This window comes from Callorhinus ursinus, unplaced genomic scaffold (assembly GCF_003265705.2).
Source record: "Callorhinus ursinus isolate GAN/ISIS: 27379988/994484 unplaced genomic scaffold, GSC_fseal_2.0 scaffold6, whole genome shotgun sequence".
NCBI classification, from domain to species: Eukaryota; Metazoa; Chordata; class Mammalia; order Carnivora; family Otariidae; genus Callorhinus; species Callorhinus ursinus.
The window spans coordinates 56,046,229-56,062,212 of record NW_027397068.1 but is presented as its reverse complement, the minus strand read 5'-3'; the positions used below and the strand labels follow the sequence as shown (position 1 = coordinate 56,062,212).

General features: G+C 35.8%; 1 long non-coding RNA gene across 1 annotated transcript in view; it reads right to left on the bottom strand.

Annotated features, from left to right (window-relative positions):
- LOC141372920 (uncharacterized) overlaps positions 1 to 12,632 on the bottom strand; it is a 38,424-nt gene extending 25,792 nt beyond the window's left edge. Inside the window, exon 1 of the long non-coding RNA XR_012378444.1 lies at positions 12,113 to 12,632. This is a non-coding gene — a long non-coding RNA (uncharacterized lncRNA). The remainder of the gene's footprint in view (positions 1 to 12,112) is intronic.
- Between the last annotated feature and the right edge of the window lie 3,352 nt (positions 12,633 to 15,984).

Genomic DNA, 15,984 nt, shown 5'->3' with positions numbered 1-15,984 from the left:
TATTTTTGGCATATATATATAAGTTGTTCTCTCTTTAAAATTTTGAGGTACAGTTTCTTCTAACAGATCAAAATATACCCTAAATCACTAGTGTATGGCTTTGTTCTAGTCTCCTGCCTGATCACATTCTCTCCCTTTTTCCTTTTTTTTTTTTTTTCTTAAATCATCTTTCTTTTTTCAAACAACTTATCTTACCAAGTCCTTTTATAAAACCTTTTATAATTTTCATCTTTACAGTCATCTTCCATCCCTTCATTGTATCAACCCTTATTTTGTACATATATGTCTTTCTTCCTTTAAAATTTTAGGAGGCACTTTTTTCTAACAGACCAAAATACGCCCCAAATCTAGTGTGTGGCACTGATCTATGCACTAGCCTGATCATATTTGATCATATTCTGCTTTTTTTGTATTGTTTTGTTTTTGTTTTTATCTTTTTTTTTTCTTTTTTCTCTTTCCTTTTTCTTTCTTTCCCTTTCTTTTCCCCTGGTTTCAGGTCTTTTCTGATTTGTATACAGTATATTTGCTGGGGACGTTGTAAACCTGTTAGCATTTCGTTCTCTCATTCATCTATTCTCCTCTGGACAAAATGACAAGACGAAAGAAATCACCTCAGCAAAAAGAACAAGAGGTACTACCATCAGCCAGGGACCTACTCAATACAGACATTAGTATGATGTCGGACCTAGAGTTCAGAATCATGACTTTAAAGATACTAGCTGGGCTTGAAAAAAGCGTGGAAGTTATTAGAGAAACCCTTTCTGGAGAAATAAAAGAACTAAAATCTAACCAAATCGAAATCAAAAAGGCTATTGATGAGGTGCAATCCAAAATGGGGGCACTAACTGCTAGGATAAATGAGGCAGAAGAGAGAATCAGCGATATAGAAGACCAAATGATGGAAAATAAAGAGGCTGAGAAAAAGAGAGAGAAACAACTACAGGATCACGAGGGCAGAATTCGAGAGATAAGTGATACGATAAGACGAAACAACATTAGAATAATTGGGATCCCAGAAGAAGAAGAAGAGAGAGAGAGGGGGGCAGAAGGTATATTGGAGCAAATTATAGCAGAAAACTTCCCTAATGTGAGGAAGGAAACAGGCATTAAAATCCAGGAGGCACAGAGAACCCCTCTCAAAATCAATAAAAATAGGTCAACACCCCGACATCTAATAGTAAAACTTACGAGTCTCAGAGACAAAGAGAAAATCCTGAAAGCAGCTCGGGAGAAGAGATATGTAACCTACAATGGTAGAAACATTAGATTGGCAACAGACCTATCCACAGAGACCTGGCAGGCCAGAAAGGACTGGCAAGATATCTTCAGAGCACTAAACGAGAAAAATATGCAGCCAAGAATACTATATCCAGCTAGGCTATCACTGAAAATAGAAGGAGAGATAAAAAGCTTCCAGAACAAACAAAAACTAAAGGAATTTGCAAACACGAAACCAGCCCTCCAAGAAATATTGAGAGGGGTCCTCTAAGCAAAGAGAGAACCTAAAAGCAGCAAAGAGCAGAAACGAACACAGACAACAGACAGTTAACAGTCACCTTACAGGTAATACAATGGCACTAAATTCATACCTTTCAATAGTTACCCTGAATGTAAATGGGCTCAATGCCCCAATCAAAAGACACAGGCTATCAGATTGGATTAAAAAACAAGACCCATCAATATGCTGTCTGCAAGAGACTCATTTTAGACCCAAAGACACCCCCAGATTGAAAGTGAGGGGGTGGAAAACCATTTACCATGCTAATGGACACCAAAAGAAAGCTGGGGTGGCAATCCTTATATCAGACAAACTAGATTTTAAAACAAAGACTGTAATAAGAGATGAGGAAGGACACTATATCTTACTTAAAGGGTCTATCCAACAAGAAGATCTAACAATTGTAAATATCTATGCCCCGAACATGGGAGCAGCCAATTATATAAGGCAATTAATAACAAAAGCAAAGAAACACATTGACAACAATACAATAATAGTGGGGGACTTTAACACCCCCCTGACTGAAATGGACAGATCATCTAAGCAAAAGATCAACAAGGAAATAAAGACTTTAAATGACACACTGGACCAAATGGACTTCACAGACATATTCAGAACATTCCATCCCAAAGCAACGGAATACACATTCTTCTCTAGTGCCCATGGAACATTCTCCAGAATTGATCACATCCTAGGTCACAAATCAGGTCTCAGTCGGTACCAAAAGATTGGGATCATTCCCTGCATATTTTCAGACCACAATGCTTTGAAACTAGAACTCAATCACAAGAGGAAAATTGGAAAGAACTCAAATACATGGAGGTTAAAGAGCATCCTACTAAAGAATGAATGGGTCAACCAAGAAATTAAAGAAGAATTAAAAAAATTCATGGAAACCAATGAAAATGAAAACACAACTGTCCAAAATCTTTGGGATACAGCAAAGGCAGTCCTGAGAGGAAAATATATAGCAATACAAGCCTTTCTCAAAAAACAAGAAAGGTCTCAAATACACAACCTAACCCTACACCTAAAGGAGCTGGAGAAAGAACAGCAAATAAAGCCTAAACCCAGCAGGAGAAGAGAAATCATAAAGATCAGAGCAGAAATCAATGAACTAGAAACCAAAAGAACAGTAGAACAGATCAACGAAACTAGGAGCTGGTTCTTTGAAAGAATTAACAAGATTGATAAACCCCTGGCCAGACTGATCAAAAAGAAAAGAGAAATGACTCAAATCAACAAAATCATGAATGAAAGAGGAGAGATCACAACCAACACCAAAGAAATACAAACAATTATAAGAACATATTATGAGCAACTCTATGCCAGCAAATTAGAGAACCTGGAAGAAATGGGTGCATTCCTAGAGATGTATCAACTACCAAAATTGAACCAGGAAGAAATAGAAAACCTGAACAGACCTATAACCACTAAGGAAATTGAAACAGTCATCAAAAATCTCCCAAGAAACAAAAGCCCAGGGCCAGATGGCTTCCCAGGGGAATTCTATCAGACATTTCAAGAAGAATTAATACCTATTCTCCTGAAACTGTTCCAAAAAATAGAAATGGAAGGGAAACTTCCAAACTCATTTTATGAGGCCAGCATTACCTTGATCCCAAAACCAGACAAAGACCCCATCAAAAAAGAGAATTACAGACCAATATCCTTGATGAACATGGATGCAAAAATTCTCACCAAAATACTAGCCAATAGGATCCAACAGTACATTAAAAGGATTATTCACCATGACCAAGTGGGATTTATTCCTGGGCTGCAAGGCTGGTTCAACATCCGCAAATCAATCAACGTGATACAATACATTAACAAAAGAAAGAACAAGAATCATATGATCCTCTCAATAGATGCAGAAAAAGCATTTGACAAAGTACAACATCCTTTCTTGATCAAAACTCTTCAGAGTATAGGGATAGAGGGTACATACCTCAATATCATAAAAGCCATCTATGAAAAACCTACAGCGAGTATCATTCTCAATGGGGAAAAACTGAGAGCCTTTCCCCTAAGGTCAGGAACGCGGCAGGGATGTCCACTCTCACCACTGCTATTCAACATAGTATTAGAAGTCCTAGCCACAGCAATCAGACAACAAAAAGAAATCAAAGGCATCCAAATCGGCAAAGAGGAAGTCAAACTCTCACTCTTTGCAGATGATATGATACTTTATGTGGAAAACCCAAAAGACTCCACCCCAAAACTGCTAGAACTCATACAGGAATTCAGTCAAGTGGCAGGATATAAAATCAATGCACAGAAATCAGTGGCATTCCTATACACCAACAACAAGACAGAAGAGAGACAAATCAAGGAGTCTATCCCATTTACAATTGCACCCAAAACCATTAGATACCTAGGAATAAATCTAACCAAAGAGGCAAAGGATCTGTACTCAGAAAACTATAAAATACTCATGAAAGAAACTGAAGAAGACACAAAGAAATGGAAAAACGTTCCATGCTCATGGATTGGGAGAATCAACATTGTGAAGATGTCAATGCTACCTAGAGCAATCTACACATTCAATGCAATCCCCATCAAAATACCATCCACTTTTTTCAAAGAAATGGAACAAATAATCCTAAAATTTGTATGGAACCAGAAGAGACCCCGAATAGCCAGAGGAATACTGAAAAAGAAAAGCAAAGCTGGCGGCATCACAATTCCGGACTTCCAGCTCTATTACAAAGCTGTCATCATCAAGACAGTATGGTACTGGCACAAAAACAGACGCATAGATCAATGGAACAGAATCGAGAGCCCAGAAATGGACCCTCAACTCTATGGTCAACTTATTTTTGACAAAGCAGGAAAGAATGTCCAATGGCAAAAAGACAGTCTCTTCAACAAATGGTGTTGGGAAAATTGGACAGCCACATGCAGAAGAATGAAACTGGACCATTTCCTTACACCTCACACAAAAATAGACTCCAAATGGTTGAAGGACCTAAACGTGAGACAGGAGTCCATCCACATTCTAAAGGAGAACACAGGTAGCAACCTTTTCGACCTTAGCCGCAGCAACTTCTTCCTAGAAACATCGCCAAAGGCACGGGAAGCCAGGGAAAAAATGAACTATTGGGATTTCATCAAGATAAAAAGCTTTTGCACAGCAAAAGAAACAGTCCACAAAACCAAAAGACAACCGACAGAATGGGAGAAGATATTTGCAAACGACATATCAGATAAAGGGCTAGTATCCAAAATCTATAAAGAACTTATCAAACTCAACACCCAAAGAACAAATAATCCAATCAAGAAATGGGCAGAAGACATGAACAGACATTTCTCCAAAGAAGACATCCAAATGGCCAACAGGCACATGAAAAAGTGCTCAACATCGCTCGGCATCGGGGAAATCCAAATCAAAACCTCAATGAGATACCACCTCACACCCGTCAGAATGGCTAAAATTAACAAGTCAGGGAACGACAGATGTTGGCGGGGATGTGGAGAAAGGGGAACCCTCCTACACTGTTGGTGGGAATGCAAGCTGGTGCAACCCCTCTGGAAAACAGTATGGAGGTTCCTCAAACAGTTGAAATTAGAGCTACCGTTTGATCCAGCAATTGCACTACTGGGTATTTACCACAAAGATACAAATGTAGGGACCCGAAGGGGTACGTGTACCCCAATGTTTATAGCAGCAATGTCCACAATAGCCAAACTGTGGAAAGAGCCAAGATGCCCATCGACAGATGAATGGATAAAGAAGATGTGGTATATATACACAATGGAATATTATGCAGCCATCAAAAGGAATGAGATCTTGCCATTTGCAACGACGTGGATGGAACTGGAGGGTGTTATGCTGAGTGAAATAAGTCAATCAGAGAAAGACATGTATCACATGACCTCACTGATATGAGGAATTCTTAATCTCAGGAAACAAACTGAGTGTTACTGGAGTGGTTGGGGGTGGGAGGGATGGGATGGCTGGGTGATAGACATTGGGGAGGGTATGTGCTATGGTGAGCGCTGTGAATTGTGCAAGACTGTTGAATCACAGATCTGTACTTCTGAAACAAATAACGCAACATATTATAAGAAAAAAGGAAAAGAAGAAGATAACAGGAGAGGAAGAAAAGGGGAGTATGTCAGAGGGGGAGACGAACCATGAGAGATGATGGACTCTGAAAAACAAACTGAGGGTTCTAGAGGGTAGGGGGGTGGGGGGATGGGTTAGCCTGGTGATGGGTATTGAGGAGGGCACGTTCTGCATGGAGCACTGGGTGTTATGAACAAACAATGAATCATGGAACACTGCATCAAAAACTAAAAAAAAAAAAAAAAAAGAAAACACAGGCAGTAACTTCTTTGATATCAGCTGTAGCAATTTTTTCTAGATATATCTGCTGAGCAAGGGAAACAAAAGTAAAAATAATGAAAAATATTTTTCTTAGAAAAAATAAAATATCCTTTAAAGAATGTTTTAAAAGTATTTTCTAATCGAGACAACTATTACTTAATGAGTCATGTTGCATTTTTACCATAAAATGATTTTTTATTTGGTGTGTCTCTTTTTAATCATTTAAAATAGTATGTATTTTACTAAAATAAAATTAATAGGAGAGATGTAGGATATTTGATCACGTTTTCTGGTCATTTCAGGTAAAACTACTGGCTCTATCTAGTCCCTAAGTAACCCACTTATTTTTTATACATTTTTTAAGCCCCAGGTTTTTGCCATTTCCTTTAATACCAAAAGTTCATTTTATATAATAGCTTTTAAATGTTGTTTATGTAACAACCCTAGGTAGCACAGTTATTATTGTTTATACTTAATTAACATCTTCTGCAATTCTTTCTTTATGGTCTAATGTTAGATCTTAGTCTCAAATAATTTAAAAAGAGTTGTTAGGAAAATCTATTACTTTTTAAATAAACTATTGCATCTATTTGTTTATATGTCTGGAAGATTTTAAGGTTTAATTAACATTCCAAATGTCATGCAGATTACAGTAGAGCACAGTGGAGAAAGCAGTAGAATAAGCGGATTGTAATATCAATTTATGTAATAACCCTGTTTCCTTGATTAGTTCAACTCTTGGTGTTTTAATTGCCTCATTTCTAACATGGAGATAATAAACCTTTCTTGCAGTGATATATGATTTCAGAACAAAAGGATATGTTTGAAAAAACACTTTAAATCTATATATTTAATATTAATAGAAATAATTACTTATTATGATAAGTATCTGCTATGGGCAACTGGGATATTTTATAAATTGAAAATAATATGACTATACATTTTTTCCTACTTTCAGGGGCAGTTTTCCTATTTGATACAAGATCAGACATTTGAATAGATCAGTTTGATATTGATACAACTTTTCAGGAATGAATAAACTCAGTATTTTAGAGCCAGAAATGTAGTCTTCTAATACATCATGATTTTTGTCTGGTATTTCCTCCTTTATTTCTTAATCTATCTAAACGTTGAACAGACATCAAAAAATGTGCAGGTGTATCAGGGAAAGATGCTATTTTTGGAATTAAATTGCTATAACAATTAAGAGCAAATGAAGAATGAAATTGAAATCAAACTCATTCTTAATTACCAAATCTTTTAGAATTGACATAAAATTACACTCAACTAAAATTACAGTTTAGTGATCAGTTTTGGTATTTTTTTTTGTTTAACTTCATCTGGGATCAGGGTAGAGTGCAAAATTAGTATATAAGTCTACAATTGAGTTCAAAGAAGTTAGAACAGAAAATTATTCATAGTGCAAAGGGAATTTTCTGCAAAGAGTAATATTATAGTTAAATTTCTAAATCTTCAATACCTATAAAGTATATAAATTTTACATATATCTTGCAGGGCAATTCTATCTTGGGTATGCCATCGCATCTTTTAGTGTACAGGATGTCTGCACCTCGAGCCATTCCCTTAGGAAGGGAGTCTTAAGACCCCCTCCTAAGGTGTGGCAGACTGATGCCATCTCTCACACTTTTAAGCATCATTACAAGAATAAATCCAGCGTAAATTAGCTTTAAGTTAGCAGGTCAGTCACTATGGCTCAAAGTCTAACATGTTCCACAAGAAACGTTTTCCAATGACATTAAAAGCTCACCAGTGAAAAACTGAAAAATTCTAGAGCTTTACAATTTCAGAGTCTCACCTAAGTGCTAAAGTTATACGGGAGATTGTGGCCAAGAGACAGAAATTTTAAAAGATAATTCCGAAACATGAAACAGGCTTAAATGGATAGACAGCAAAGTCCTGTGGGAATACGAAGCAAAACAAATTATTAAGGGTTGGTGGTCAATGTTATCTTAACAGAGTGTAAATTTTTAAATGCCTAAGAAGTTCAGTCCACTGCATAACTACAGTTGTGTGTGTGTGTGTGTGTGTGTGTGTGTATTTATGATACACAGAGTAAATGTACACTACTCAGCAAGTAACCTGTTTGCTTGGTCACTGAGGTTGGCCTGTTTACTAACCCTGCTTTAAAAGATGTTCATTATCCTTTCCAAAGGCTCCTTGTCTTCCCTCCTCTCCTACGACTGGCTTATGACCTGATAGGACAAGCTGACTGCAACAAATCCTCTAAGAAAAGGTGGCGGTCTACACTTCTACAGTCCTGAAGATGTTGCATAGCTCCCAGCCCTCTGTGTACTCTGTGTAGAAGGTGCTCTTGGTTCCAAAATAGACAATCCTATCGGTTCCATGTACTTTAGTACTGACTTCATCTTATACGTCAAACTACATTACTTTTCACCTTATACTTTGGATTATCTTCCTTTAAAAGTATATGACACCCAAATTGTTCGCCAGTTCACTTATTTTTACTGTTGGATGAGCTCAGGAGAGGTTATTCTATAGAAAGAACAAGATAATTAAATGTGCCTTATTGTAAAATCATGTAACATGTAAGGAAAAATGTAGGATAGTTTATTAGCAATCTTCTCACCTAAAGTTCACAAAAGTACTTTAGTATTAGTGTTAGAATGCTTTTATATTAAATGTAACCCTGAATATTTTATAGAATGTCATATCAGCAGATGAGAGACTAAAATATGAAAACACGATTAAGATATATCCATTCTAAATGAGTGCAGAATAAATAAATAAAAAGAGCTATTTGGATGTCAAGGCAGTTCCCCGATTTTCCTATGTGACATCTCCAGAGGTCTTCATGAGAAAAATCATGGCAACTTTAAGAGCACTGATGCGTAAAAAGGAAAAGTAACCTAGGACCAGACATAGAAAAGAATTTAAGTCATATTACACCACCAACAACAAAATAAAGCCACAACTAGTGTTTAAGATACTACAACCTGGGGCGCCTGGATGGCTCAGTCGGTTAAGCATCTGCCTTTGGTTCAGGTCAGGATCCCAGGTTCCTGGGATCAAGCCCCATGTGGGGCTCTCTGCTCAGCAGGGAGCCTGCTTCTCCCTCTCCCTCTACCCCTCTCCCTTTCTTGTGCAGATTCTCTCTCTCTCTCAAACAAATAAATAAAATCTTTTAAAAAATAAATAAAACACATACAACCATGAGAGAGACAAGAAATAAACTCAATAACACATAGAGAAGTAAAATTGATACTGCAGGTCTAGTAAAAATTGGGTAAGTAGAACCATATTTACCTTACTATTCTTTGTGAAATATACTGAAAACAACAATGTAACAGAATCTACATTTTAAAAAATAAAAATACATTATTAAAAAATAAAAAATAAAAATTAAATAAATAAAAAAATTAAAAAATAAAGTTACATTATTACAAAGAGTATGGTACAGACAGAGAAATAACCAGAAAAGTCAATATTTTTTTTAAAAAGAAGGGTCTCCAAATTTATATGGGAATTTAGTATCTCATAAAGATAGTATTTCAATCAGTGGAAAATTTTTGGATTATTCATCACAATATTGGGAAAACTGAATAGCCAGAAAACAATATAATTTTCCTTATAATAAACAATATTTGAAATGGAGCCCGGATTTTTTTTGAAGTTTTCTCCATTTCATTCCTTTTACTCCAAACATCCATGTTTATGAAATTCAATTTTACAAAAATAGATTTAGAAAGATCTGAAGATTTTACTCAATACCAGTGAACTAAGGAGTGTGTGACATTTTTCTCTGACATTCTTTTCCCTATGGAATATACAGTGAAATTTCATTTTGGCCAATGTTTTGCAGGAAAACTCAAGACGCAATACAATTATCTGTCTAGTCTGTGTTTTATTCTTGATGATCCACTTACGTATTGTTCTTTATTTGAGTGTAGTTGATACACAATGTTTCACTAGTTGCAGGTGTACAACATAGTGACTTGACCACTCTATACATTATGCCGTGCTCACCGCAAGTGTATGTACCATCTGTCACCAGAAACACTGTTACAGAATGACTGACCATACTCCCTGTGCTGTCGCTTTTAGTCCCATGACTTATTCATTCCATAATTGGGAGCTTGTATCTCCAACTTTCCTTCATCTATCTTGCCCTTTCTCCTACCCCTCACCTCTGGCAATCATCAGTTCTCTGAATTCATAGGTCTGATTCTGGTTTTGTTTGTTTGTCTATGTACTCATTTTTTTTTTTTTTTTTGGTTTTTCCACATATCAATGAAATCATATGGTATTTGTTTTTGTCCGACTTACCTCACTTAGCAGGATACCCTTTGGGTCCATCCATGTTGTTGAAAATGGCAAGATCTCATCCATTTTTAATGGCTGCTTTAATAAATATTAACTCCCTAGAAATGGGTAACTTATGTATATAAAAGTTTAATAGAGGTGAAAAATATAAATGGTTAATAAACTTAAGGCAAAAAAACTCCTCAACTTTATTCATATTCAAAGTGATGTGATGTGATTTTATTTTATTTTTTTTAATATATCTCTACAACTAGTCAATCATGCTCTAATGTTCAGAGTATCCTTAATTCCTATCTCCTTTTCTTTTTTTTTTTTAAGATTTTATTCATTCATTCATGAGAGACAGAGACAGAGAGAGGCAGAGGGAGAAGCAGGCTCCCAAGGAGCGGGGAGCCTGACACGGGACCCGATCCCAGGACCCTGGGACCACAACCCAAGCCAAAGGCAGACACCCAGCCATCTGAGCCACTCAGGCGCCCCCAAAGTGATGTGATTTTAAACAATTAGGGAAGCCTCCTTTGCCTATTAGATTGGTAAATGTTAAGTAATACCAGATATTCCTGAGGATTTTTAGTTGAGCCTAAATTGCTATAAACTTTTTGAAAGAAATTCATTGGTTACTATCCAAATAAAAAAGAAACATGCAATCTCTTCATTAGTAGGTAAGAAATTTTCCCTTAGAAGCATACTCCACTAGTTCCCAGTGCCTGCCTGTTCGCTGGTGTGTCAGCAGGCCTAGCTGGCTCTCGTTCAAATCTCCTGTTTTTATGTGATCATCATCTAGGGCCAGAGACAAAAGGTGGGTGGGGTATGTGCAACGGACTTGCCATCCACCATGCATCTGGCTAATTGCTTGTCCAAGTTGGCAAGACCAAACTCTCTCATGGATTGGTGTGATGTCTAGACAGTAATGGGCAAAGGAAGATGACTATTTGGCTTCAGATTCTAGCTGTGTGCTTCAATATAGCTTTGCCAGTGAACCCCAAATTTGTGGAATTTGGGGCATATCCCATCATTAATAAATACTTCTTTTTATTTTCCTTTTCCTCTGTGTTTCTCTTTACCATGAGTTAAAACACACTGAAGGGACAAATGGTTGATATCCCAAATACTTCCAATTAAATCCCTTTCTATACATTTATCTATAGGTCCATTCATATAAATGCCTGAATTTATATGTATAGAATCTTGCTTCCAACACTGTTGTAATAACAAGGCAAAAGAAAACAATGTTTATTATTCAGGGACTGTTCAAATAAATTATGATGTAACCTTAAAAAAAGATACTATATAATTATTTTAAAAGCATAATGTAAATGTATACATGTTGATATGAGGTAATATGAATAAAAACAGCAAGGTGGAAGCCAGAAGTGTAACATGATTCTTTACATAAAAACACACACACAGAACACACACACTCACACTCTAATCTTGCATGTTTGCTTCAGGATCTCAATTCCACAGCCATCTTTCAAAGACTCAGGAAGTATTATCAGAATCTGTTGTAGCTAAGTAAAAGAATAAGAAGTAGTGGTAGGATGTAGGATGAATTTCACACTTAAATGAATTCAAATTTAGTTTTAAATTTTTAAATTACCATATTGTCCATACAAAACCAAGAACAATTTGCCTCAAACTGCCTGTGGGTGAATCCTAATATAGACATCCATATTCATGGGATACTTCTAGGAGGCTGCATGAAACATTCTTAACAGAGATCAATATTTTGATGGTGAAAGGTGACCTTAATTTTACACTTTATGCTCTTCTGTGCAGATTTTACATGTTTTACTGTCAGCCTGTATATCTCTTAGATAATGAAAATGCATGATAAACCAATGAAATGTCTTTGTTAATATTTAACATATATCCAACACATTTGACTAAGATTTACTGTAATATTTATAATGCTCTCTTACATATAAAATCGTTATATTATATGGCTTTATATGTATGCTATCTAAATGATGTTACTTCACCTGGAGTTTTCTTGCCCCTCTTCACACCTTGATAGCTGGTAAACAATATCCATTCTTCTCAAACTTGCTCATGATAAGTGGCTTGTTCCTCCAACTTTCCTCTCCCCCAATAGTGGTGGGTCACTCCTTCTCCTATACACTTCTTTATGCTACATGTTTTTATAAAGTACACCTCACATTGATATATTATTCATTAGAATGTGTCCTCTCTCTTCTGTAGTCTGAAGTTTCCTTGAGAGTAGAAACAATTCCTGGTTTTCCTTACTATCCACAGTGCCGTGCAGAATGCCCCAAACAAAATTGGTTCACAATAAAACTATTTAAACTAAGCTGAGAAGAGATATTTCCTTTTTTAGTCTGTAAATCATCCCTAGAATCTAGAGTAAAAGTAAAAATTTCTCTTTAGTGAGGGCTTACTATGCTATTTCTTAAGCACTGGATATATTTCATGTTATTTAAGACTCACTATAGATAATTATTAAGCTAATTTTCCAGAAGGAACTTGAGGTTCTGAGACATTTATTTTCTTGGCCAAACTCTAAGATCTAGAACTTGTTTATGACATCATGGGTAAGGATTTGACTTTGAATAAAGAGAATCATAAAATCATAAAATTCCTCTAAGATACAAGAAAGCATAAGATGAGTAATTCTTTAAATTCTACTTTGCCTCAACAGGAGAACAATGAGGATTTGCAAATAACAAAATTTAAAAAGTCAAAGTTTAAAATAAGCATAAAATAAGTTTAGGTATATAAAAAAGTAATAACAAAAATCCAGTGAGTACAAATGAATTTGTTTATAAAGCCATATATAAGATATCTCACCATCACAAATTATACTGTAATTTATTAAAGTATAAAGTATTTTTTAAAGTATTAAAGTATTAATTAATTATTGGAACATGTATAATAAGAAATATAATTTTCCCAAGAAGATGGTACAGAAAGGAAAAACAGATAACGGACATAAAAATTTTTAACTATAAAAGGTGTGAATCTATAAGGACTAAAGATATTGCAAAATATACTTTGCAAGAAGGAGCATTCCAGGAGCCCCCAAAATAGGAAACATCACATATATAGATTATCAATATAACTGCAATAAAATATTTAAGGGATTTAAAAAAAATAAAATGTCCTAAATCAATAAGAATCAGCATGTAAGTCATAGTATCATAATTTCAGGAAAAAGAGGAAAAGAGTTGAAAATTGGTTTTATTAGGGCACTTTTATTTTAGTAGTAGAAATATGTATTTTAAATAGAATGAGAATTTTCAAATAAAAGAATGCATAAAACAAAACACTAAGATCATAAAACTCCGTTTAAAAAGTAGAGAAGAAATGTAAGAATTGTTTTTAGTCTCTACTCCAGTATTACTATATTTAAAAATCCTGGCAAATGTAATTCCTTTGGGTCCTCAAAAGGGATGATATGTTATCTAGAATAGAAATTTATGTTTTTGAACTTGAATCCTGAAATTATGCTCCCTACTCTAAAGAGGGGTTATAACTTTATCGTCTCCTCTGTCCATACTGACCCCAATTGTGACGGAGAGGTAGAGGCAAAAACTTCATTGCCATTAATTGCTAATTGCAAATATAAAGACATACAAAGGAATTTGGAAGATCACCAATACTTCTGTTTCTCAGTGTTTTTATAGGAGAAAGCACCCCCTGAGAAAGGCACTACTCTGTACTAAATGACCTGCTTGGGGCCTTAAGGCTCTTGGTCTCCAAGCTGTTTAGTGGCCTGTGTCAAAAAAATTACTTGTTTCAGTCCAATTTCTCTCAATTCAATAACCCCTAAGCCTCTCAAAACAAAGCAAAGTTAAAATGATTTTCAATTGCTTTGGACTGGGATGTGTCAGGCAGTCACCAACATTTCATGGACATCAATGGAAAAAAGCACTCACCCTGAAACCTTTCTCCTTTTCTCATTAATCAGAATTCCAATGAGCTGATTTCTTTTTTAGTCTAGTCTAGAAGAGATTTATGAGAAATGGGATTTTTCTGACTCATGACTTTGAGCTAAGTACGCTGGATATATATTCCTGGGAAAACAACACAGCTAATCATCCCACTTAACTCTAAATAATGTGGACTTGATTATGTAGTGTATTCCCAAAGTCCAGCAGTCAAGAAGCCTGACCGAACGGAGAGCATGGCTTTCTGTTCTGGACTCTATTTTTTAGTGAATGACTTTTCTCAGTGTGGTTTATTTAGTCACACATTCTAATATCAGTTCATTGTGTCAGAAAGGTAAAATCACAAGAATTAACGATAGAGGATCTCACTTACTCAGCTGCCTGTCGTCACCTGTCAACTTTCTACCCATTCATCACCTCGCCTGTCACACTTGACACAAGCTTCTGAAGGGTTGGGCAAAGGGGAGGCAGGAAAGGCTGGTTAAATGTCTTCATGATCATCTTTAGCAATGTCAGTAGCTCAGCACTCGCAGTATTTCAGACTTGCCCGTGACAGCTTTTCCGCTAGAGCTGAAGCTGCATTCCACATTGATATTTGTGGCGGCTTGGATTCTGGGCTAGAGCAATGCCTAAGGCAAGCCAAATTCTGCAGTTTGATACCAGTAAACAATATGATCTCTCTTTGTGTTTATGTGGATGAGCTGGAGTGGAATGAGGGAAGGATAACTTCAAATGACAGTTGCCACAGGTGATTAATTTTTTTTTGTCTTTTACAGATTTACTCTGCCTACTCTAATTTAAATTGGTGTTCATAATGATCCTTTCATTTTGCATGAAAGCTGAAGAGATGCTTTCACTCATGAAACAAATACGCAGGCAGGAGGCTATCCACAAAGATGATGTTACTGACTTGCTAAAAAAAAAAAAAAAGAAAGAAAAAAAATGTGCTGTTAGATATTTCCTCTTTACCGATCCCCACCTATTGGCTCATTTGTGCCCAGGAGATGTGATTATGATGCAGCTGATTGGAGAAAAGCCCAGAACATGTGATGCTATGGGGTGAGGGACAGAGAGAGGCAGCATGGAGGTCTTATTAGGGAAAGAACCCAGACACAGCTAAAGAAGGAAACGTGTTCCAGCTCCTCATTTCTAATTGTCATCATGGAAAAGTAACTTAATCCCACTGGGGCTCAATGAACTAACGGAACAATGAACAAAGGATACTGCAAAGGGCTATCATGAGGGTATTATGCCTCATTTGAAAGTGTTTTAAAAGTTACAAAGCATTATTCAAGTCTTAGTTAAATATTACTAATAATTGTCTCATATCAAAGGGAAACCAACTGACTGATAATTGAGCCTTTACACTTGGCCTTGGGAATCAGAAAGAGCACAAAATCTCATGTTTTAATAACTTCGCTCTGTTTTTTTATGGTCTATTATTAGTCATCTTTTAGGTTTCCATTTTGGGATATATATATATAAACACGAAAGCAGTAGTGTTAGTATATATCAAAATATTTAAGTAATGCATATTTAGAGAAATTGGCAGCATAGAAATGAACAATATTAAATAGTAATTTTAGCTACCCATGGGAAAATTACAATACAGAAATAAAGTAGTACAATGTTAAATAAAGCCTTTCAGGTATAACGGTCATCCAAAACACAATTTATTTTTATGGGTCATGGATTAACAAGTTGTTTTTTGAACATAAGCAAAAAACTCACCTTTTCATTTTATTTCAGAAATATCCTTAGAATTTGTGATTCCAGTAGAAAAAATCAGAATTTTTCACTTTCTCTTTGCTCAGTCAATAGTCAAGGGCTGACGATGATTACCTGACATACATTCAAACAAATGTGAGCTCCCACATTGATCTATCACTCTCTGGGGAGCGTAGTTCTCAGAAGTTCTGTTTCTAAATAACAAGGTGAGAGTGAGC